Raw genomic sequence first — 22,698 nt, 5'->3', positions numbered from 1 at the left:
TATTTTAGGATTAGAACGAATAATAACACCTAAATATTTAAAGAAGCTAATTATCTTAATAAGAGTGGCAGAATTAAGAAAGAAGCTTTTAACTAATCAAGAGGTCACTCAACACAGACTTGCTACAATTAATCAGCAACACTGAAAAAATGGTCAAAGAAATCATATTGAAAGCATTTTCTAAAGAGCAACCAGTACCTCCTAAAACTAGGACCATCTGCAAATAATGCTTTTTTTCTATCATAGACCTTTAAGTCCAAGGGATATCTAGTGACTGCTATGCACTTTTTTAAAATTAATCAGTAGGTAGTGAACCTGAAGGATCAATGTGACATCCCAGAATTTTCAGAAAACAGTTGGCAATGGCAACACATATTTCTCTTTGAAATAATCTGAATATTGTTGTCAATTTACCCTAAAGTGCGATTGTATTATTTTTATTATTACTATACTTCTACAGTAATTGGTTGGTTTATTTATTAACTTTGGTACTTTGCCCAGTGTAATACTAAGATTTTTAGTGTGTTTTTACTTAATTTACTTATTCAGTGCAGCTGTTCAAATCTGTGACACTGTGCAGTTTAAAAAATGAGCTGTACCCTTTTTTTCTGTGCATTTTCATGCACTGTGATGCCCAATAGACTAACAAAAATGCATGGTAATGTGCTATAGCAGACATTAAAAAGCCACGCACTAAAAAATCAACAAAAGCAGACACAGATAGGAGTAAACCTGTCTTTAGTCTTTCACGGTGTAGAGTTTATATATTTTCATGTACAGCCTGTCATCAAGATGTGTACTGATTACAGCAAGTATGTGTAATGCACAGCATTTATCTTCTTTGGGAGGTCAAGCAAAACTCTGCAGCACAAATACGCATTATTTTTCCCATAGATCACAATTACTGCTAGTCCATCAGTGTCTTTGGGACATTTATATAAATAATTCTTTACCATCTAAACTATGAGTGAAATGCATTTATATCTGTTTATTGGGATTGATGGGTACTGCAACTAACAAATGGCTGCTTCAGCATAATATAAAGTAGTAACTTTAATCCACTTTTTTCTTGTTTTTAAGGCCAGCTGAAGAATGCATGGCTATGTAGTACATGTGTAGGGTGAAGAAAGATTTATTTTTATTTAAGGGAAGAGCATAATAACCCTTGGAAGGAATACACATTTATAAGTGTTATTGTGGTGTGAAGTAGCTGCTACAGCTTTGAAAATGCTAGTTATTCAGCACCAGACTTTCGTTTAAAGGTGAAGTACAGCCAAAGCTTATTTGGCTGTACTTCTCCTGTGTATCTGCACTCCTGCGACCCATTTTCAGCCTACAGCAGGCTGAAGCCCGCTATTGGCTGGCATCACTCAGCCGGTCCAGGATGAGGAAAGATCCCGACTTCAAAGTTAGCATCCACTCCAGAGTGTGGAGCAGCACCTGGCTAAGCCTCTTAGTGAGCCGCTGAGAGATTGAGTCAGCTGCTCCCACCCCCTCCTCAGCCCAGCACTCCAGTGAGCGTATGGGGCAGAGCAGACAGTGATGACTGCTCATAGCGGCTGTGAGAACTGATCGATCAATGGTCATGTGATCACTGATTCTCACACTTTGAGTTTACCAGGGACAGGTGCAGCATCAGACCAATGCTGCATCCACTTAGGTACAGTAAGTATAAATGGGGGGAAAAAAAGTCCACACTTCTCTTTTAAAGCTGGTACACATGGCCTGAATATCATCCAGTATTGCCTGGTTCAGCAGAAATCAGCCAACATTCGCCCAGTGTATACAGCAGCCTGTCTGACAGAAGACAGGCTTACATTCGGCTTCTGTCAAACTGGCATACTGGAAAACCAGGAGCCAACTGGCATCTGATAAGTGCTCGCAGACATTAGCTGATCAGTGTATACTGGTGGCGGGGCTGTCCCCCTTTCAGAACACAATAGCTCAGCAGTGAAGATTGCTCTACTAACATCGCTCTACTAATGGTCTTTCAGGGGTTTTTTTGTTTAGCCTGCTGGGCTGAATGGAGAACGCACTTATAGTGTGTACCTTGCATTACTGTTATTGCTTAAATGAAATGCATAGTCTAGTCTAGTGTTTCTCAACCTTTTTTCAGTCAAGGCACCCTCTAAAATTATGAGCAGTTCCAGGGCACCCTGTAAAATTATGGACTGTTTTGGGCACCCTGTAAAATTATGGACTGTCCCAGGGGGATATATTGGTTATGTTTTTTGGGAGTTTAATTTTTTTTCTATGTTGCAAGGTACATTTGCTATCTCATGTGGTTCGGTTTATGTACGGTATCAAGCTGATATACAAGTTTTTCTGATGCATATCATACAGTTCTGTGATTTCTTCTCGGGATTCAGCCTGGGTGGTCGCAATTCTGTTTTCAAACACATATATTATGGTGCCCTCTGATCTGCAATGTATCTCCTGGAATGTGCAGGACTTTAACTCCCCCTTGAAGCGTTCCTTGGTCTTCTAATTTCTCAAATCCTGTAATCCCCCTATTTGTATTTTGCAAGAAACTCATTTGATGGACCGTAGAGTACTAGGTTTAAAGAGAGCTTGGGTCTGTCACTATTACAATGCTACGTATTCTTATTATACCCGAGGAGTTAGTGTCTTTATTCATAAATCATTGTCATTCACTCTTCTCCATCTCAGGCTGAAAAAAAAAAATGTAGAGACTATCTCATTATTAGATTACTGACCCAGAGGTAGAACCCCCTATGGGGAAAGCATTGGAGCAGTATTGAGTCTCTAAGAGGATATCGCTGCACCCACTACCTCCTGGGAGGCTTGTAAGGCTACCTTTAGAGGACAGAACTGAGCTACTTGCCTCCCGCTTCCAAACACTTTTTAATGCCCTACTCGAGACAGGAACCTTCCCTCTTCTGTGCTCCAAGCGGTGGTAGTGGTGATTTTAAAGCCTTGGAAGGACTCATCTCACTGCTCCTCCTATCGAGCAATTTCCCTATTGAACACTGATGCGAAAATAATCGCTAAAGTGCTTGCTGGGAGGCTGTGCTAGGTTATTTCTACGTTAGTACACAATGATCAAATGGACTTTATGCCCGTTTAGGCTTTATGCCAGTATGACATCAACGTACAGAGACTATTCACCAATAAATCTATGGCCTTCGATTCAGTTGAGTGGGAGTACTTGTGGGAGACTGAGACGTTTTGGACTTGGCCCCAATTTCATTTCATGGGTCAGGTGCCTGTACAGTGCGCCATTTGCGAGAGTCCATACTAACAATATCCTCTCTCCCCCTTTTGCTCTCCACAGGGTCACTCGGCAGGGTTACCTGCTTTTGCTGGGTCTGTTAACCCTGGCGATCGAGCCTTTGGCTTGCCTGATTTGCTCTTCCAAGACCTTGCAGGGGCTACCGGTGGGCGACTGGGAGGATAGGGTTTCCCTGTATGCGGACGACACCCTTTTATATCTGAAGGACTTCGATTCATCTCTTAAAGTGGCGTTTGACCTGATCGATCGCTTTGGTAGTTACTCTGGGATACACATAAATTGGTAGAAATCAATACTATTTCTTCTTACACTGGGACCACCTTTGCTTGACATTTCATTTGCCCCTATTAGATAAGCCTCCCAATTTAAATACTTGGTTGTGATGGCTCAGCGTGACCTGACTAAATACCTTTCGGGCAATCTTCCTCCTCTCTTACAATTGCAGACTAAATGTACCACCTGGTCTTCCCTTCCTATTAGCACCATTGGCCGAATCTTTTTAAAATGATATTTCTATCTAAATTTCTCTACTTTTTTCGACACGCCGGTACAAATCCTGCAGTCCTTTTTCTGTCGCGTGGATGGTATTGTCTCTGTGGTTCTCTGGGCTCAAAGGGTCCTTAGACTTTCCCGATCTACCTTGCACTTACCCATTAATCGTGGCGGCCTGGCACTACCTAAGCTGATTTTATATTATTGGACAGCTGTTTTGGTCACCGTTCGCTGGTGGTTCTCCCAGCCTAGAGATAATGCAGCTGTGATCCTGGAGGTGGCTGTATTGGGCTCTTATGCAAAACTTAGCAACCTGGTCTATAGAGGTCCAAAGTCTAACCCGGCCATCACTACTCCCAAGCTGATGACCCTGAAGGTATGGAAACAGGCTAGGATTCAGTACAGTGTAAACAACAACTACTTCCCTTACACATCGCTCTGGGGAAACCCTACATTCCCCCATTTGCTCACGATACCGGATCCTGTGGTGTGGGCTCGATATGGCATAAAAACATTGAGACATATTATACCTTGAGGTGTCCTGCTTACCTTCAATGAATTTAAACACAACCATGGTTTGCCTAACCAGATGTTTTTCTAGTTTCTTCAATTTCGACATGCTGTTGCCGCCCAATTTCCTGCTCCCCTTGACTACAGACTTACCCTTTAGAAAGTTTATTGATAGAGGAGGACTTGCTTACCCCTATCTACCCCTAGAATGCAGTCGTTCTGCAGTGAACGGCAAGCACACCATCCATCCCTGTTGGAGGATGATTGGGAGGATTGTCTTTTACAATGCCTCCGTACTATGATCTCTGCCTGGGATCATTTTACACAGCTAAAATTTATCCATAGAGTATATTACACCCTGCGGCGACTGGCTGTGGTATATCTTGGTAGATTGGCTACATGTCCTCGTTGTGATATGGTGGTTGGCACTTTTAACCATATGTTTTGGGAATGTACGAAGCTATGTCCCTTTTGGATCGGGGTATTAGATACTATTAACACTGTTGGTAAACTGTCCGTTCCCATGGATCCGCTGATTATGTTGTTAGGCCTTACTGACCTAGAGGCACCTAAGCGTAGCAAGCTGTTTATCTTTTATTCTCTATATTATGCAAGAAGAGACATTTTGTTGAGATGGAAGTTGTCTACCCCGCCCATGGTCTCGGGTTGGAAGATGGCAATCAATGGTGAGATTGCTTTGTATAAACTTACATACAGTATATGAGTCGCAATTGTCCAGCTAAATTTGATATAATCTGGGCTGGATGGGTGGATGCACAGGGCCTTACGGTATAAATAATGGTGTTTACAGATTGGGGCTGTGATAAGTTTGAAATATCTGTCTGATTTGCTACTATTTGTTTTATCTACCTTTCTCCTGTACCGTTTTTCTCCCCCCCCCCTTCTCCATGTTGCCCTTTACGATCCCCTTTTCCCTCCTTCTTTGGCTCACGCTCTATGATTTTCTTCTCCACTCCTCTCCCTTGTGGGTTGTTAACAGCTAGACCATAATATGTATGTAATTACTGAGTCTGCTCAGGATAACAAGTTGATTTTGTAAGATTCTCAGCTTTGGAAGTTAGTATATACTGCTTACCTAATGTATGCCACGTGCTTGACCGTTTTCATGTACCTTGGATTGTTTATACTTTTGTATGATTTCAATAAACGCAACTGTTAAAAAAAAAGTTTCTGCCCCCAGGTTTTTATGCACATTTGCAAAGTGGCTAGTGTAGGGAGAGCATACCTATCTGTCAGGGACAGCACTAGTGGTAGGAACAGGTGCTGGAGCAGTAGAGACAGCTCAGGACTTACATCTGCAACTCAGCAAGCACCCTTTTGGTTTGGACCAGCCAGGGCGTATCCTAACCCCATTGGCAGGCTCTGTCTTCAGTTCGAGCCTACTACTGCTAACCCTCTGCTGCACTGACTGTAAGGTCCCAGTTGGGTGAGCTCCCCCGCTGGGTTGTTGTACTGTTTGCAAGTTCCTCAGTACATTGGTTACTGCACTCTGGGCCTGTGTGTTTACGTCCACCACACCAGGTTGCGCCTATCCCACAAGCATACATTTTTAAATGGAACTTTAGTGGCCTTTTCATACCCAGTGCCAATCATAAATGCCATTGGATAAACAGCATAATGCAGACTTTCCGTCCACTAGTTGTTGAGAACTGAGCCATCATTGAATGGATCAGAACACAGAGGTAGTGAAGTAAGCCAAACTGAGGGGCTTGGTACCTTGTGATCTCTGTGATTGGTCAACACAGATAACATTGTTTAGATGATTGACCCCTCCTTTTACTCTTATAAGAGTGGAAGAAGAGAAATAATAGTAATTTCTGAATGCAGAAAGAATGAATGGATCCTCAGCAGCAACTGCTGATCCTTTAATTCAGTTTCTCTCATACTGGAATGTTTTTTTTTCACCCTTTTGCCTTGTTTCCTCTCCTTTACATCTGACCTAAATGTTGGTTCTCTCTGTGACCTGTATAACAACACTTCACCTTTCTTATCCTGCACATCTGCACATTAACCCTTCATCTCCATCCTGTGACTGTGTATGACCTGTATATTAACTCCTTCACCTCCTTCTCCTTCTGGGAATGACCAATGCAATAATGTATATAGTGCACCATTACCGAGCTCTATGTTTTAAATCCCTCAATAACTGCATGTTTCTTCAGTTCTAAAAAATTGTGACAAAAATGAAATCATCTTGTGTCTACTTTAAAAAAAAGGTAATTTTAGGGGTTTCCATACTGACCTGGTAGTTGTATTTGCTATGTTTTATAACCAAAACTAAGAAAGACAATTTTGTTTTGTTCTTTTCAATTTACTCTTTTTTTTGCTTTTTACAGTAAAAAAAAATAAATAATAAAAATGCTATTAAATATCACCAGAAGAAAGCTCTGCCTCAAAAATTGTATAAAAGTAATTTGTGTGTCAGAAAAAACTAACGTAGCACAAAAAACTGTAAATGGCCTGGTACACAGGTGGTTAGGACAGAATCAATGTAATCATATGGAATATAATAACAAACTGCATAGACTATGAAATAAAATTGGCTTGACCCCATGTCCAATTACACCCGCTGCTCCATAGAGGAGAATGGAGGGTCGGATCGGGTCCGCCTGAGAAACAGACAGGCTAAACCATGGAACAAAAGATATGATGGTTGAAATACAACTCAGTTTATCTAAAACACACATAGGCACTACAACTTGAACTGGCCAAATTGAACCAAAAAGAACTAAATTATCTGTCACCTTCATTAGAGGGAGGATGCAAACCACACAATATAAAGCATCATAAAGGGGGCAGGATGCTTTTGTAGCTGATGTTTTTTTCTGTTATTGACAACTGACACAAACAATTTGTTTTTTTTTAGCACCAGGGACCATTGGTCCATGAAAAGAAGACAGTTGGATTCAGGTAAGTAAGCAATTTTTACAAGAACAAAAAACCCTAGGTTTGCCATAATCCCATGGGTGGGTAGGAGATTGGGGCATGTCAACTTTGCTTTCCCCTGACCTTTCATTCTCAGTAGTAGCAGTCAAAATTACAAATGGCAGTTGAAACAGCCTTTGAGGGTATTTTATACATAATTTACATGATCTTGAAAATAATAATAACATTAAATTGTTTCTCACAAGGTATTTGTGTAAGTGTCATTGACAGATTGGGTTAATAAACGTGCCCAAATAGCACTTGAAAGTAAACAGATGGCAATTGCCATCACCTCTCCACCTTATGTATTGATCGATGTTGATGGAACACAGGATTATTAGACATCTGAGTCCAAGGCAATTGTTAAATGACTTGACCTGAAAGCAATTTTCACATTTTACATGCTCATTGTGCCACATTGCCATGATTGTATTTTTATATTCTCCTCATTAGTGGCAATCTCTTATAAGGCAATTGAGCCAGCATCCTTGCTTACAGACTGTCGAGATCAATTCAAATGATCACAATCAATTACAAAATAAGCCATCTAGAGAGTGCACTGCTTTCCCTCTGTCTAAGCAGATACACTGCTCGTGTTAGCAATGACTTTTTTTCCAATGTATTGTGCAAAGGCTTTATCACAAAAATTGATGTTATCACTGAGTTAACATTAGACTATCCACTAGAGGTTTTAGAGCATACCCGCGAGAAAACACATAGAAAGTACATGATTGTTTGCTTTTCAAAGTATTTAACATATCAGATGAAGAAAATAGGAGGAATAATACCTCATATTTAATTACAGTATGATAACCCTGCCCACACACACTGAGAGGATGTATACTTTAAGCAATTATAAAAGACAGACTAACCAGCCCTGTCATTTGTGAACTTGTAGTCCAGTCTCCTGTGTAAAAATTAAAAGTCAGCCAGTGGTGTATTTAGCTTTTTGCTGCCCTAGGCAACACACAAATCAGAACCCCCCCCGGAGGAGAGAGCCTGACACCAACCAACACGAGTGGCCAACAACACCCCGTGACCCCCCACCCGAGAGAGCCTTCCATTAACACCAAACCCCCCCTCCCAGAAACACAGAGAAAGACACTCACCTTCACCGCACTAGACATCCCCAGGAATGAGAGTCGGGCTCTGCATACACCATCAAGCAGCCTGCAGCCTCTTTCAGATCCCACCTGGTCCCCATGCCGCATATGTCCCTTCTTGCTGGGGGGGGGGTGCTGCCCCCCTGAAAAATGCCCCTAGGCAAATGCCTTGTTTGCCTTGTGGTAAATACTCCCCTGAAGTCAGCAGCTACAAAAACAGCCACTCACCTGTGCCACAATCCAATGTGCTCACCCCAGCTGTTTTAAAATCCTGATGTCTGTCCCTGGTGCTGGCATGTTAACTTTGGGCACCCGGCTGTGACAGCTTGTGGCTTCATAACCAGGTGCCCTCTGCACATGCATGAGCTGCACTGCGAATTGTGAATGTTCCTGCAGTCTTCTGGAACCTGTCATGTGTCCCAGAAGACTGCTGGGAGGAAGGGGGGAAGAGAATGTCCGCTTCTGATTGCCTAGGCGGTAGTAGCAGAAGTGGGTACCTGTCAAAATCAGGTATCCACTCCCCCCCTCCCCAAAAGTGCCCTTTCTTTACCAGGAGCGGGGGAGGAGGCCTTAAAATGCAACTTCCCCTTTTGGATGGAGCTCAACTTTAAAATGGAGCTACGGGCAAATGATGAAATAACATATATGCTGCAAACTGTCAACAGCATTAACACAGCAGATTTTGTTTCTGAGCCCTCCCCTGGTTACACAGCTTTATCGCTTGTTAATTTGGCCAAAAGGGCTGCTATTTGTCAACTTTCTGTAAGAGGTTTTTAGCACCTCCTGCTGTCAGAATACTGTAGTGCAGTGGGAGTAATTCCCCCATCAGTATCGACTGTGTTTATGGGGTAGTCAACGATTTTCTTTCCTTCAACCTATGGTTGATATCTTGCTTCCATACACATCAATTTAGCATCAGGTTTTACCTCCTGTCTGAGCTGCTCAGGTTCCTTCCTATCCGCCCTGAACCTAAGTATTATTAAGCCTTTGAACCTGTGTGTTAGTGTTCGAGCAACGTGGCTTCATGTAGAAGCCGGACCCCTCTGGTTCCTGTGCCATTTGAGAATTCTCATATTTTGTGTCTGTTTAAACCTGTCTTTGTTCTCATGTTTTCCCCCGGGCTGTGCAGTTATATTCCCTTTGCTCTCTGTCCATGGATTCCTTCCTTCCCTTTTGCTGTGTGTGTCCTTCTCATCGTTGTTTCTTGTTGTTTGTTTGCCCTGCAGGCCCTTCCATCTTGCTGCAGTTGGTTACTTTGGTACCTTGTATCCCGTGTGTACCCCATGTCCTTCCAGTGTGCTATTTGTTTGCACTGTGACCTCACAAGTGTGTTAGTGGGCAGCAACCTGGGGGCCGCTGGGCTGCGCAACATCCACACCTCCAGTGGCTCTGGTGAAGACTCCTCATATCCTGCGACTCTGACACACCACCGTTTGCACGCGGTCACACTACTCCTGCAAATGCGAGCTTCGGTACCCGGGTGCACCTGTTTAATCATTTACACTGGCCCATTAGATCTTGAGTTACAGTCCGAGGAGGTCTTACCCTCTGATCGTGACAGTTGAAGGAAAGAAAATTGCATAATTTATGGCCAGCTTTAGACAGACATAAAGTTTCAGGCCTTGTTCCCACCATACGTACAGAAAAACTGATGCGCAGATTTCACTTGCAGTTTACATCAATTTTCATGAGTGTTTCAATGAGTTTTATATGTGTTGCAGATTACTGCGCATAAAAAAATCTGCTCTTGAAACTAATGTTGTGGTGTGAATAGAGAACAATAGATTTTGTTGGGCCCTTGCAGAACGCTTACAGAAAAACTGACATCTCTGCACCATGGTGTGAACGAGCAGTTAAATGGACTTATAGTGTAAGATACAGCACTTTTTGTATTTCAATGTTTTTATTACTTTAAAACAGTTTTTTTTGACAAGAGCAACAAAACACGCCCACGCAGGGGCTATCAACTGCACATTAAAAAAAAATTAAAAAACCGTGCTCTAACACCAACAGAGCAAAATGTGTGCCCATGCAGAGGCTATCAATGGCACATAAATGACAAAAACATTAGTATAACACCGACAGTAACTCAAACTAAAGGCAGCTATCCGCTGCCACACCAAAAACAAACAGAAAAAGAAAAGGAAAGAGGAGTACAAAAGGAAAAAGATAACAAGACCAAGAGCAGGGGTCCAAGAACGCCAATACAGAGCAACATGATAACCCAAGACTAGCCGGGGGAGCGTGGGAAAGGCATATTGCAACCATGGCTCCCATATTTTCAAGAATTTCCATTGGGAGTCGTTGCAGATACTCAACATCTGTTCATTGAGCATCATAGTGGTCATACGGTCCCGCACTCCAGATACAGCACATTTTAAACAGATGCAGATTTTTTTTTTTTTTTTTTAAAAAGGCCTACAGCAGGTTAATAAAAGATGACTATTGTGAAAACTGTCATCACTGCTATATGGGTTTTCCCAACTTCATTACCTGCCACTTACTGTTGGAGAGCGTGGCATTTTAAATGTAGAGAAATAATGGATCTGCTGGCTAAATCAACAGGTTATAAAACTGTTAACAAGGGGACTCATAAAAGCTGAAAGTGATGTATTAATGCCAGGGACAGACTGAACCATTTATGTCATTTTTTTTATTTTGTTCACAGTCATTCTGCCCATAGTTGTAAGCAGTGAATCTCATCAGTTAATACAAAACAAGATGAGCATAGTTAGAAAAAAAAGTAACTGCGGAGGTACTGAAGTGAAGTGGTGAGGGGACAAAAGTGTTTTTTTAAAAATATATACAAACAGACAGGTTATGGTGATGTGCCCCTACACACACCCACCATACACACACATACACACACACACATGCACACACACACACACACACACACACACACACACACACACACACACACTTCAAATAAAAGAAATAAGGGATTTATCCCTATTTGGAACATGCAAACCATTCCTTATTTGCCATAGGCTGATTATCCAGGGTCCATATGTCCTACTCCAAAGAAGTCATGGTTTCCGTACAGTGTGCAGCTAACCAGCTTGAAACAACTGAATACTGCTGCTTGTAGTAAATGGCTCTATAATATTAACCATTTCAATACCGTGCAATTTTACACCTTCCTGCCCAGGCCATTTTTCACGTTTCAGCGCTCTCACACTTTGAATGACAATTACGCAGTCATACAACACTGTACCCAAACTAAAATTTTATCATTTTCTTCACACAACTAGAGCTTTCTTTTGGTGGTATTTAATCACCGCTGGGGTTTTTATTTTTTGCTAAATTAACAAAAAAAGGCCAAAAATGTTGAAAAAAATACACGTTTTTCTTTGTTTCCGTTATAAAAATTTACAAATAAATAATTGTTCTTCATAAATTTAGGCCGAGATGTATTCTGCTACATGTCTTTGGTGAAAATAACCCAAATTAGGATGTATTATTTAGTTTGTAGGAAAGTTATAGAGTTCACAAACTATGGTATAGATCTGATTATTGATCAATCCTGAAGTACTGACAGCCAATCTAATTTCTTGAGGTCTAAGAATGTCAGAATAGTACAGATATCCCCCAAATGACCCCTTTTTGCAGAGTAGACAGTCCGACGTACTTCAAAAGAGGCATGGCGAGTTTTTTGAAGTTGTATTTTTTTGTCATAATTTTTCGGAAAATGAAAAAATTAAAAAAATTATTTTCATTATTTTTTTTTTTACATACTGTCACCAGTGCAGTACAGCGTCATCATATAACTGGCATGGCGGTGAACAGGGACACTGACTGGTGACAGTATGAAAAAAAAAAATATTTTTTTTTTTTAATTTTTTTTTTTTTTTATTTATTATTTTTAATTTTTTATTACTTTTTTTAAAAAAATGTTAACATTTTTTTTTCATATTTTACTATGACCAAAGTAGTACAATGTTACCATAGTAACATTGTACTATTTTGGGGAAGTGATCAGTATTTTTTTTTTTTTTTTTTTACACAATTTGCTTATAGCAAAGAAATACTTTGCTATAAGCAAGCATTTACCTGAATGAAATGGATTCATTCAGCTTTTTTTTTTTTTTGTGCTTAGCTGTGATTTGGTCACAGCTAATCACATGACATGTGCATGTGATTAGCTGTGACCATTCACAGCTAGGCACTAGTATACAATGGATGGCATCATGAATGAAGCCATCCATTGTATACAACTGTCATGTGACCTGCTGTGATTGGTCACAGCAGGTCACATGGTACCTGCAACGGAGCCGGTACTCGAATCTGTCATCGGCCGTGTCCGAGGTACACGCCCAGTGACAGATCGAGCCGCTGCGCCGCTCTGCATTAGCGCAAACGGCGCATGTGCAGGAGCACGCCAAATGGCGTGCACCCCAGGGGGAGAAGCAACTTTCAAGCCGCCAAACGGCCATTGGCCGGGCGGCAAATGGTTAAAGAATATGTAAATGCAACATTTCATATTCCTGATATGTGCCTGCTGTACCATGTACTTGTATGAAAAAGTATCCTGTTCTCTTTGTATTACCATCCCTGGTTCTACACTAGACATGAGAGCACAGCATGGTCAGTTCTCTAGTTGTGCTGGAAGCTCAGTCTGCTCTCCTCCAATGACCAGACTTCTGATGACACTCCCCCTCCCCCACAGCCTTTCACTGGGAAGATTGCTGTTTCTCCTTTCCAAGCTCTTACGCAGTTGGGAACAGAGGGAATGTGATCACTTCTAAAAAAGGGGGAAAAATATATTTATGATGTTCTTTAAATCTATACACAAATGTTCTGCCTTTCATTACTATTTTAAACTGATTGGGATGTTTTACAAGGTGAGGGTTTACAATCACTTTAAGCTGTAATTTACTAATTGCAGTGGTTTTGGATGTACAGTTAGTCCTGAAGCAAACTAGGAATGAGTTGTAGGCAGAGCTCACAAACCTAAAATGAGGAACAAAATGCTTTTTTTTGGATTTATGATAAAGTGAGATGTGTTTAGAAAAATGTAAAAATGAATAAACAGGAGAGGCCTTAGAAATGTATTTCTAAAGGAGAATCTTCACAGTCCAGGTAAACTCTCCACTTTGGCAAATCCAAACAGCTAAGCAAACATGGCTGCCCTATGTTTATAAGTGATACAAACTATGCACAAGAGGAAGATTTTTAAAACACGCAATAATAGATTATTTACGTCAGTCAGAGGTTTTTCACAGGCATATCAAAACAGTATTTCAAAAAGTCTATACATTCCTTTTAAGAATGTATTTGACCTTGCTTTACATGTATTACTTACCTCCTGTCCTTAGTTCCAGAAAGGTTGACATCAGTACAGATACAAGTAAAAAGCAAACTAGATTTGAAGGTCAGAACTTGAAAGGATATGAACTGTGTCTTCATCATGCTGCATTAAAAGAAATTGCATTACTTATACCTTGAAATAAATAGTGTGTCTCTTTCCTGCTTATTTGTTCTTTCATCTGTCATTTTTTTTCCCGGATTTTTTTTCCCAAGGACGCACTTTTCTTGATCTGTATAATTCAAGGGATCATAAAAAGTGAGCAGTTCTTCTCAACAGAGAAAAATTTTAGATGTGAATTAAAATGACAAGAAGAAGGCCAAAATGTAATCTCTGTAGTATGGACTTTTTAAAGGCTACACAATGGCTACCAGAGCATCTTAATTACCTCGGCTCTATAGATTTTCTTCTGCAGTCGCTTGCCTGAGGCAGACATTTAACCCTTGCTTGCCATTGCCTATCTTTCTCAACATACAATGGATGTTACAAAAGTTTAAAGGGAAAGTATCATTTTTTTTTGTTATACAGTACATGCAAAAGTGATTTTGATGTCAAAGGAGTGGTGTGGAAATGGTAAAAAAAAGAAACATACTTGTTCCATACGCTAGGATGCTCGGTACGCTTTGCTTCATTGTCCCTTACTGGGCCTCTTGGCTCACCAGCAGAAGATTGCTTCCTATTTGTTTTTGTAGGCCACTAGAACAATTGCTCAGGCATTGAAGCGCCCCTTTGTCTCTCTTCAGGGGATGCAGGACTGTATGACCACTATGATGTTCCTTAATGAACAGATGTCGAGTATTTGTAACGCCTCCCAATGGAAACTTTTGAAAATATGGGAGCCCTGGTTGCAATATGCCCTTCCCATGCTCCCCTTGGCTAGTCTTGGGTTGTGATGTTGCTCAGTATTGGCGTTCCCGAACCCCTGCTCATGGTCTTGTCATCTTTTTCCTTTTGTACTCCTCCTTCCTTTTCTATTTCTGTTTGTTTTTGGTGTGTCTGTGGATAGCTGCCTTTGGTTTGAGTTACTTTCAATGTTATACCAATGTTTTTGTCATTTATGTGCCGTTGATAGCCTCTGCATGGGCGCACCATTTGCTCTGTTGGTGTTAGAGCACTGTTTTCTTTATTTTTTATGAGCAATTGATGGCCTCTGCGTGGGCATGTCTTGTTTCTCCTGTTTTTTTTATGTGTTTATATACTAATAAAATCATTGTAATACAAAAAGAAACATACTAACTTACCTATGTTGGAATACAGTGTTCATGTATTTTGTGTGACAACTACATCAGTATTCAGTAGAGATTCTTCAGCCAGTAGATGGCAGTGTTTATAAGTTTGTAGTTGCATCCATGGCATCTCTGGACTTTTCTCTGAATAAATTTTCCTGTTTCTTTGTTGCACTGATGCAGAAAAACACATGTAGACTGTGCACTCTCAGGCTATATACAGAATTTCTAACAACCAGCTGCTGCAGCATTGATCCGATGCTAAGCCTGAGAAATGAGTGATCACATGACTGTGATCACATGGCTGATCTCTCAGTTCCTGGGTCCTCAATGAGCAGAGAGTGGTGATTCTCAGTCTCCACTCTCTACATTGCCCCTCCAGTGTTCAATGGGGCGCCAAGTAAGTGAGGGTGTGGGAGTGGCTGACTTAGGCTCTCACTCGGAGACGCTGTGCCAGCTGTCTGTAAGGCATCTGGATGGATTCTGGCATTATTGTTGGGATCCCTCCAGAGTCTGGTGCAGCTCTGAGACTTGACTGATTCCGGGTCACAGAAGGACTAGTAAGTGCACTCCTGTGACCCACAAAAGAAGCAGGGCCAACAGAGCTTTTCTTTTAATAATCTTATATTTGTGTAACACCCTCTAGGTTAGCTAGTTTTGTTGTTCTTTGTTAGACATAGGCTGGGTAGCAGCCTGGGATGAGTCAGCCTGGGAGGGAGGCAGGAGTTAACCTCTGAACAGGTTGGAAGGTTCTACAGGTCAGGGCTTCTGGAGCCCTCCCACCTTTCCAGAAACTGGAGAACTTTCTAGAAGAGGGGCGGAGGAGGCTCATATCTGCATGTTTGAGGGACCTTGGCCAATCAGCTAGCAGAAGGCTGGGCATGGTTACCAGGGTAACCCTCAAATATAACAGACCCTGGGGAGCAAGGGGAGTCTGTGGAAGATGGATTAGGAGGAAGGCTGGAGTGTGGAGCCTGGGAGGGAGTCCCAGGAAGGGGAGCCAACCTACAGGCTGGTTGCTGGACAGTATCTCCACTGTCCAAAGTCTCCTAGGGAGGACTTACTGAGCAGCAAGGAGCAAGGAGCCAACCCAGCGAAAGGCCTGAAAGCAGCTACCAACACACCATGCTGACAGGACAGGACAGTGTAAGTACACCTACACCCCCTGGGCCAGATAAGGGGAAAGGGTGGTCAGGTGCAATACCCAACTAGTCCTCATCCGGAACTGCTTAACTGCAAGCTTCTGCGAACACTTGCTCAGAGATACCCTCAGTACAGCTGGTTGGAGAGGAGGATTCATCCGGGGTCTGAGGATGTACAACAAAAAGGAACTACAGCACTCCATAAAGGGACAGTACTATATTTTTGCTAGTCCACATTTTCTTACATAGTTGCTAAGAAGTTCGTCTTCAAGTTCTACAGTTCCTTGGGCATCCCATATACCCCTACACACCATCCAAGTTGTTAATCCCTAATAAAAACAACTAAAAGCAGCTCAGTGACTGTCTACTGACTCTAAAGGTAAAAGTGCGGAAAATGTATGTTGCCTGGTTGTGCAGAGCATAGGGGGACTTAAACCAAACCTAGCGCCCCCTACGAGGGCAGTGCTACATATATATAATCCTTTACAAAGCTTGCATTGGGTGGAAATTACTAAAACTGTTGCACTCAGAATTTGCTTGTAGCTGTGCAGGGTAACCAATCAGCTTCTAATTTCAGCTTGTTCATTTAAGCTTTGGCAGTAAAACCTGGAAGCTGATTGGTTTCTATTCAGAGTTGCACCAGATTTTGCTCTCTCCAGTTTTAGTAAATGACCCCCTTTGTTTCTTGTTTTCCAGAGCTGCACAATGTTTGTGCTTTACTACACCTTCGTACAGTGCTGGTTTAGAACAGCCTTTCTCCCTTTCCCTGGGGTGCTGTCTGGGGTTGTCAGGGGTGCTGCAGCATCCTGGCTAAGAAAGGGCATTCAGATCAGACTGGACACTCACTGCTCCACATACTTGTACATTGGCACAGCAAGAGCTTGATCAGGACAGTGAAGTGAAGAGCAGTGAATGGGGGGAAGCATCTTCCTGCGTCCTTACCTTTCCACCTCCCCCTACAGTGCAATACATGGCAGTGTGACTGCAAGTACAGTACTGTAATTCTTTAAAAAGGCTGTGTGTATGTATATATGTGTATGTGTGTATATGTGTCTTTGTGTTTGTGTACGTATGTATGTAAGTGTGTGTGTATGTATATATGTGTATATGTATGTATATGTGTATGTGTGTATATGTGTCTTTGTGTTTGTGTACGTATGTATGTACGTGTGTGTGTATGTATATATGTGTATATGTATGTATATGTGTATGTGTATATGTGTCTTTGTGTTTGTGTACGTATGTATGTACGTGTGTGTGTATGTATCTGTATGTACTTATGAAAGTCTATGTATGCATGTACAATAGTTTTAATTCTGACCCTAAATCCTGTACTATCATATCTGTTTTTTTAGGGCTTGTTTACAATAGCCGCAAGGACTGTTGCTCCTCTGAAAAGTGACCCATGCTCAGATTGCTTTACAGGGGCATTTGACAAGTGGTGAAGAGTCGATATGTCATCTCCTCAACACCTGTTTTAAACCCCTAAATGCAGCATCATCCTGCCAAAGTCGCATGCAATGCATTCAGCTGAGGGGCCCATTCACTTGAGGGTATATTTCCTGCCACAGCCACAGCAAGTGTATTACCCTGGCTGCTGCCTCTGGAGCTCAAGGGGGAGTAGTTGGGGGTGGTTAAATCGTGGTCATGCCTTACGGTTTTACCATCCCTCATCCTCACATGTAGGACAGCCTATTCATTCTTTTTTACGGGCTGCCCTACCAGCAGAAACACAGGAAAATAAGTCCCCAGCCTATTTTCAAAATTGTGCCCCACCAAAAATTCACCACGTTTGCCAATGCTTGAGCGTACAATTAAGAATTAACGGCACCCCTGCACATTTGCTAAAAAGCAGTGCATTTGTCTCATGTCAGGATCGTAGTAATGTGATTTTTTTACAGGAAAAAGGTTGGGAAACACTGGTCTAGAATAAGGCCAACTATTGGAAGCAATTAACTCCCCATCTGACTCTTATCCTATTGCAGCAGTTAAGTTGAACTTAGAATCAGTAACATTTTTTCATATTAAAGCGGAGTTCCACCCATTTTTATTAATTTACCTTATTATGTAGTCCCTGTGAAATAAAGCACAAGTTGGATATTTTTTTTTTTATCATTACACATATCTTTTAATTCACTGCAAGCCTGCAGTTCTGTTCCCGACCGCCTAGATAATGACGTCATAAGGTGATTTGCAAGGTCTCCTGGGATGTCGTTTCCTGTATCCCAGGAGTTCTTTGGTTTCCTGTAATCGTGAGACTTGTAAACCGGAAATGACGCGAATGGGAGGTGTTTTGTGCCATTTTACCATGATATATTCCCTTCCTTTAACCTCCCTGGCGGTATGATTATGTCAGAAATTTTGTACCAAAAGCGGTACCATTTTTTTGCATGGAAATATGTATTTTTTTTATTGTAGCCTGTAATTTTTAGGAATAACTCACTGAAATCTGTCCGAACAAGAGTCTAGTAAACATTCCGGATATGATAAAACTTGAAACACGAAATCATAAATTATAATTTAATAAATACTCATAAAAAATAATAATATAATAATTATAAATTTAATTCAATATAATCAAACCAAAAACACTGAAATTTGAAATATAGCGCCAAGTTCGCACATCACTGAGCAAAGTCGCAAAAACGTTTTCAGAGTCTGATGACGAATTTCCCCACAAATCATTATCACTCAATTCTGCAAGTGGTTCTGATTTACTATCACTGTTCTCTAGCCATTCTAAAACCGATTTTGACCTAAAGGGACGCTTTTTGGACGCCGTGGACTTTTCTAAGTTTCCAGGCAGAAAGAACAGCCAAAATGCAGGCAGGGCACAGGACAAAGCAGTAGGGACAAAATGTATGTGAAATGCTTTGATACAGGAATGTTTTGCTATGAAATAATTGTTTTAAAAAAAATGTCATTTTTTTTAAATTGTCAAATTTGCCCCGGTTCCGGCGCCCGTACGTCCCGACGTCACAGGGATCGGAACACGGAAGCCGGATGCCGGCATCGGCTGGAGGAGATGGCCGGGGACGCTGCAGGGGACGCAGCGCTGGAGCGAAGGACAAGGTAAGCGCTGTAGGGAATCCCTGTGTAACGGCACATGGTAAGCCCGAGTGTAGCTCGGGGTTACCGCTTTTGGTACTGAAACTACAGCTACACTCGGGAATACCGCCAGGGAGGTTAAGTACAGTTTTGTACAGGTTGCCTGACGGGAGCAGGGGGCAGAAACTTCATCCGTCCCCACCATTGCTATGGCAATTTGTACTGCACACGTGGCGCCAAGCAGTGTCTGCACTGTGCATGCGCGAGAACGAGTGCTGCATGCTGGGATAGCCAGCAGCACGATTCCAGGAAATAAATACCTGCGGGCTTCCGATGCCCACAGCCATCATGGCGCCTGCCTGCTTCTGAGATCCTGGTAAATGTTTACGATTTTCTAAGTAATTACAATGCTTTTAATATTGAATTGTTCCAATTGTTAATGCTATTTGTAAGGTCATTGTGGATCTACTTTTAACAAAATTTTTTTAGGGGGACTGGAGCTCTGCTTTAAGTACATGCATGCAAGTAGTGTGTCAGTGTAACACGTAGACAAGGAATTTATTTCCTCTCACAGAAATCACAATACTCCCCCTGACAATGCTTAATTTGCTTTCTTATCAAATGGCAGAACCATCCTTGTTTTGCCATCCTCCAGGACCAGCATCTACTTTCAAAGCATTGTGAATGTGGTGGAGTTTAGATTTGTAAAGAATACCCAATCAAATGCAAGAATAATGAAAAAAAAACAGCATTTTTGTTTGTTTCACCTCATTCACTACACTCCGGAGCAAATTCTCTTGTAAATGGCAACTTCTTTTGCAAAGTGAGCTGTCTATTTGCCTTTAGTAAATCAGCCCCTATATCTCAACAGTAATGATGGGTGAATGTTCTTGGGTTTGATTAGTGGGACATTCTGTGAAATGGGTGCCTTACCTCTGATGCAGCTGGGAGCACCCGCAGAACCGGTCAGGATGGCATAAGATGACATATTTTCCCTACTAGCTCTGATTTTGGAATCCTTCATGGCGGAAATCCAGGGGTGAGCAGTATAGCCTTTACTCAGGCATGAAAGATGGTGGTTTCACCAAAGTTTTCATCTTTTCCTGTTTGGGCATTTATTTGGTCTTCATGTGGGCACTAATGATGGGTTATATATCAGCTTTGATTTAATCGGTGGCGATGGCACATGATTTTGATGCATAATGCAGGCAATTTGATGGCCAATCCTGGAGTGTAAGGGAGGTTGGTATGAACATTCACAGACTTATATCTGAGTCCTCCTCTATACCACGCAGTGGATGGGAGCAACTGTCCTATGGACTTTACTGTGGATATCTACTGCCTTCAGTTCCTGCATAGGACTTGACACCTAACCACATATGCCCAATTTTTAGATTGTGCTGTTTTAAAGTCATAACATATACCTGAATGTGTAGTGTATATGGCATTCTTTTGGAGAGGACTTTTGCATCGTATATGACATTTTTTTAAAGTACATAAAAGTATATATGATATCCCTTTGGAGAGGACTATTGCATAAAAGCATAACTTGTCAATTACTGATTCAAATATATCCTCTCAGTTATTGGTTCATGTACAGAGCTAGATGCCATTTTTGATGTTCCATACAGATTCATCATGGGACTTCAAATGTGCCTCTTCTGTTTTAGTCAATATTAAACCACCTGGCATCCACCTTTATACTATATTATACATAGACATAAGAATGAAAAAGAATATCTAGTGCTAGTAATATACACAGAGTGGTATGGGGATTATGCATGATTTTATATTTGACTATGTCAGGCCTTGAAATTTCCACTCGCCTGCTCGCATTGGCGAGTGGAAATTATGGTGGGGGCGAGTGTGTCCCCAGGCCTGTCTTTCTGAGCAGGATCGGAACTCAGGGCCGGATCTGTCACTTGCACTGGGAGCCGTCAGACTGCTCAATAGTTGAGCAAAGTGAAAGCAAAGGAAGGAGTGTGTGCTGTGCTCTCTGCCTCCCCCCAGAGTGCAGTACCTGGATCTGTGAGTGAACGTAACAAAGTACTGCAAATTTTTATAGGTGTGTGTGTGTGTATTTGTATGTGTGTGTGTGTACTTGTGTGTGTATTTATATGTGTGTGTGTACATGCGTGTGTGTGTGTATTTGTATGTGTGTTTGTGTGTGTGTATGTACATGTATCTGTGTGTGTGTTTGTGTGTGTCTGTGTATGCATGTACATGCGTCTGTGTGTATGTACATGTGTGTATTTGTACATGTGTTTGCGTGTATGTGTCTGTGTACATGTGTCTGTATGTGCATGTACATGTGTGTGTGCAAGTACATGTGTGTATGTGTGTTTGTGTGTATGTACGTACATGTGTCTGTGTAGGTATGTACATGTGTCTGTGTATATTTACATGTGTCTGTGCGTGTGTATTTCTGTGTATGCACATGTGTCTGTGAGTATGTACATGTGTCTGTATGTGTGTGTGTACATGTGTCTCTGTGCGTGTCTGTACATGTTTCTGTGTGTGTGTATGTACATGTCTGTGTGTGTGTACAGGTGTCTCTGTTTGTGTGTGTGTATGTTCATGTGTCTGTATGTAAACCTACATGTATGGGTGGTTTGGTCAGGTTCAGTATTATGTGGTTATTATGGGTGGTAGAGTATGGGGCATTTGAGGTACTGCTGGGTTGGATAGTAGGTAGGATATCCTTGATAGAGTTATGATTTGGTGAGTGAAAGATTATGGGGGGTTATGGCTCTTCTCACTTCCCATTCAGAGCCATAAATGGCTTAACTTTTCAGTCACAGACATGCTAATTGCTATTGTTCACCACAAGATGTCAGTAAGTCTTCCCACTTCTTCCCAGTGCCAGATGGTTGCTGCCATTGTTATAGCCTCTCAGACACACAGGCTAACAGGACTTCACTATAAATCATTGATGTACATAATTAATTGGCTAATTTGAAAGTAATAGACATAGGAGTTTGAGGGCTAATTCTATCATGTTCTCTCTGTGGTACTAAAGAATCCATAATCTCAAGATGTTTAAGAAATGAGACCGGATTTCATAGACATTTTTTATATTGATTTTTGCTTGTGGAGTCTGGTGAAGAAGGATACAGAGGGCCATCATTTAATGGGTTTTAGGGAGGAGGAGGTAGTTTTGCCAAGCTGCGCCTTTGGTTTCATGTTGATTGTCTAGAAGACATTACAGAATTGACCATGACTAAGATGACAACTAAGAATTCCAGAATTCCAATTAAAATAGTGGTGTACCTGAGCTAACCAGATCTGACATCCAGGTGGTTGTCTACCAAGCCTATATTGTACAAAACATTTTGTCAAAAAATCGAATAAATTCTTTGTTAATACATCAGTTTGTGCTCACCTCTTTCCAATAAGCAGTTCCAAGACTCCCAAGGAGTGCAATCTACCCACTTCTGCTTTTTTAATCTTTGTACTGTCTGTCTAACAGCACTGATGTGAATGTGGTCCAAAAAAATGGACCCCCAAAAGGTGGTATAGGAATGTAATAGAATGATAAAGCTTTGGGATCTATCAAAATGATGTGCCTTGATTATTGCAATCACATTTCAGATCCATTCAGATTTGGGTTTAAAGTCCCAGGGATAAGATGCAGGAGAGGTGTGCTCCACCATGTATTCATTAGAAAATG

At 41.5% G+C, this 22,698-nt stretch overlaps 1 protein-coding gene across 3 annotated transcripts in view; it reads left to right on the top strand.

Annotated features, from left to right (window-relative positions):
• CMKLR1 (chemerin chemokine-like receptor 1) overlaps nucleotides 1-22,698 on the top strand; it is a 147,628-nt gene that overhangs the window by 101,414 nt on the left and 23,516 nt on the right. For all 3 annotated transcript variants that reach the window (XM_089677056.1, XM_089677064.1, XM_089677070.1), the window contains one exon: nucleotides 7,143-7,186. The gene's annotated coding sequence lies outside the window, so the exon portion shown is untranslated. The remainder of the gene's footprint in view (nucleotides 1-7,142; nucleotides 7,187-22,698) is intronic.

This window comes from Staurois parvus, unplaced genomic scaffold (assembly GCF_062004578.1).
Source record: "Staurois parvus isolate SC_StPar_1 unplaced genomic scaffold, SC_StPar_1.0 ptg000014l, whole genome shotgun sequence".
NCBI classification, from domain to species: domain Eukaryota; kingdom Metazoa; phylum Chordata; class Amphibia; order Anura; family Ranidae; genus Staurois; species Staurois parvus.
Note: the sequence above shows the minus strand (reverse complement) of the source record. Positions and strands in the feature narration are given on the sequence as shown.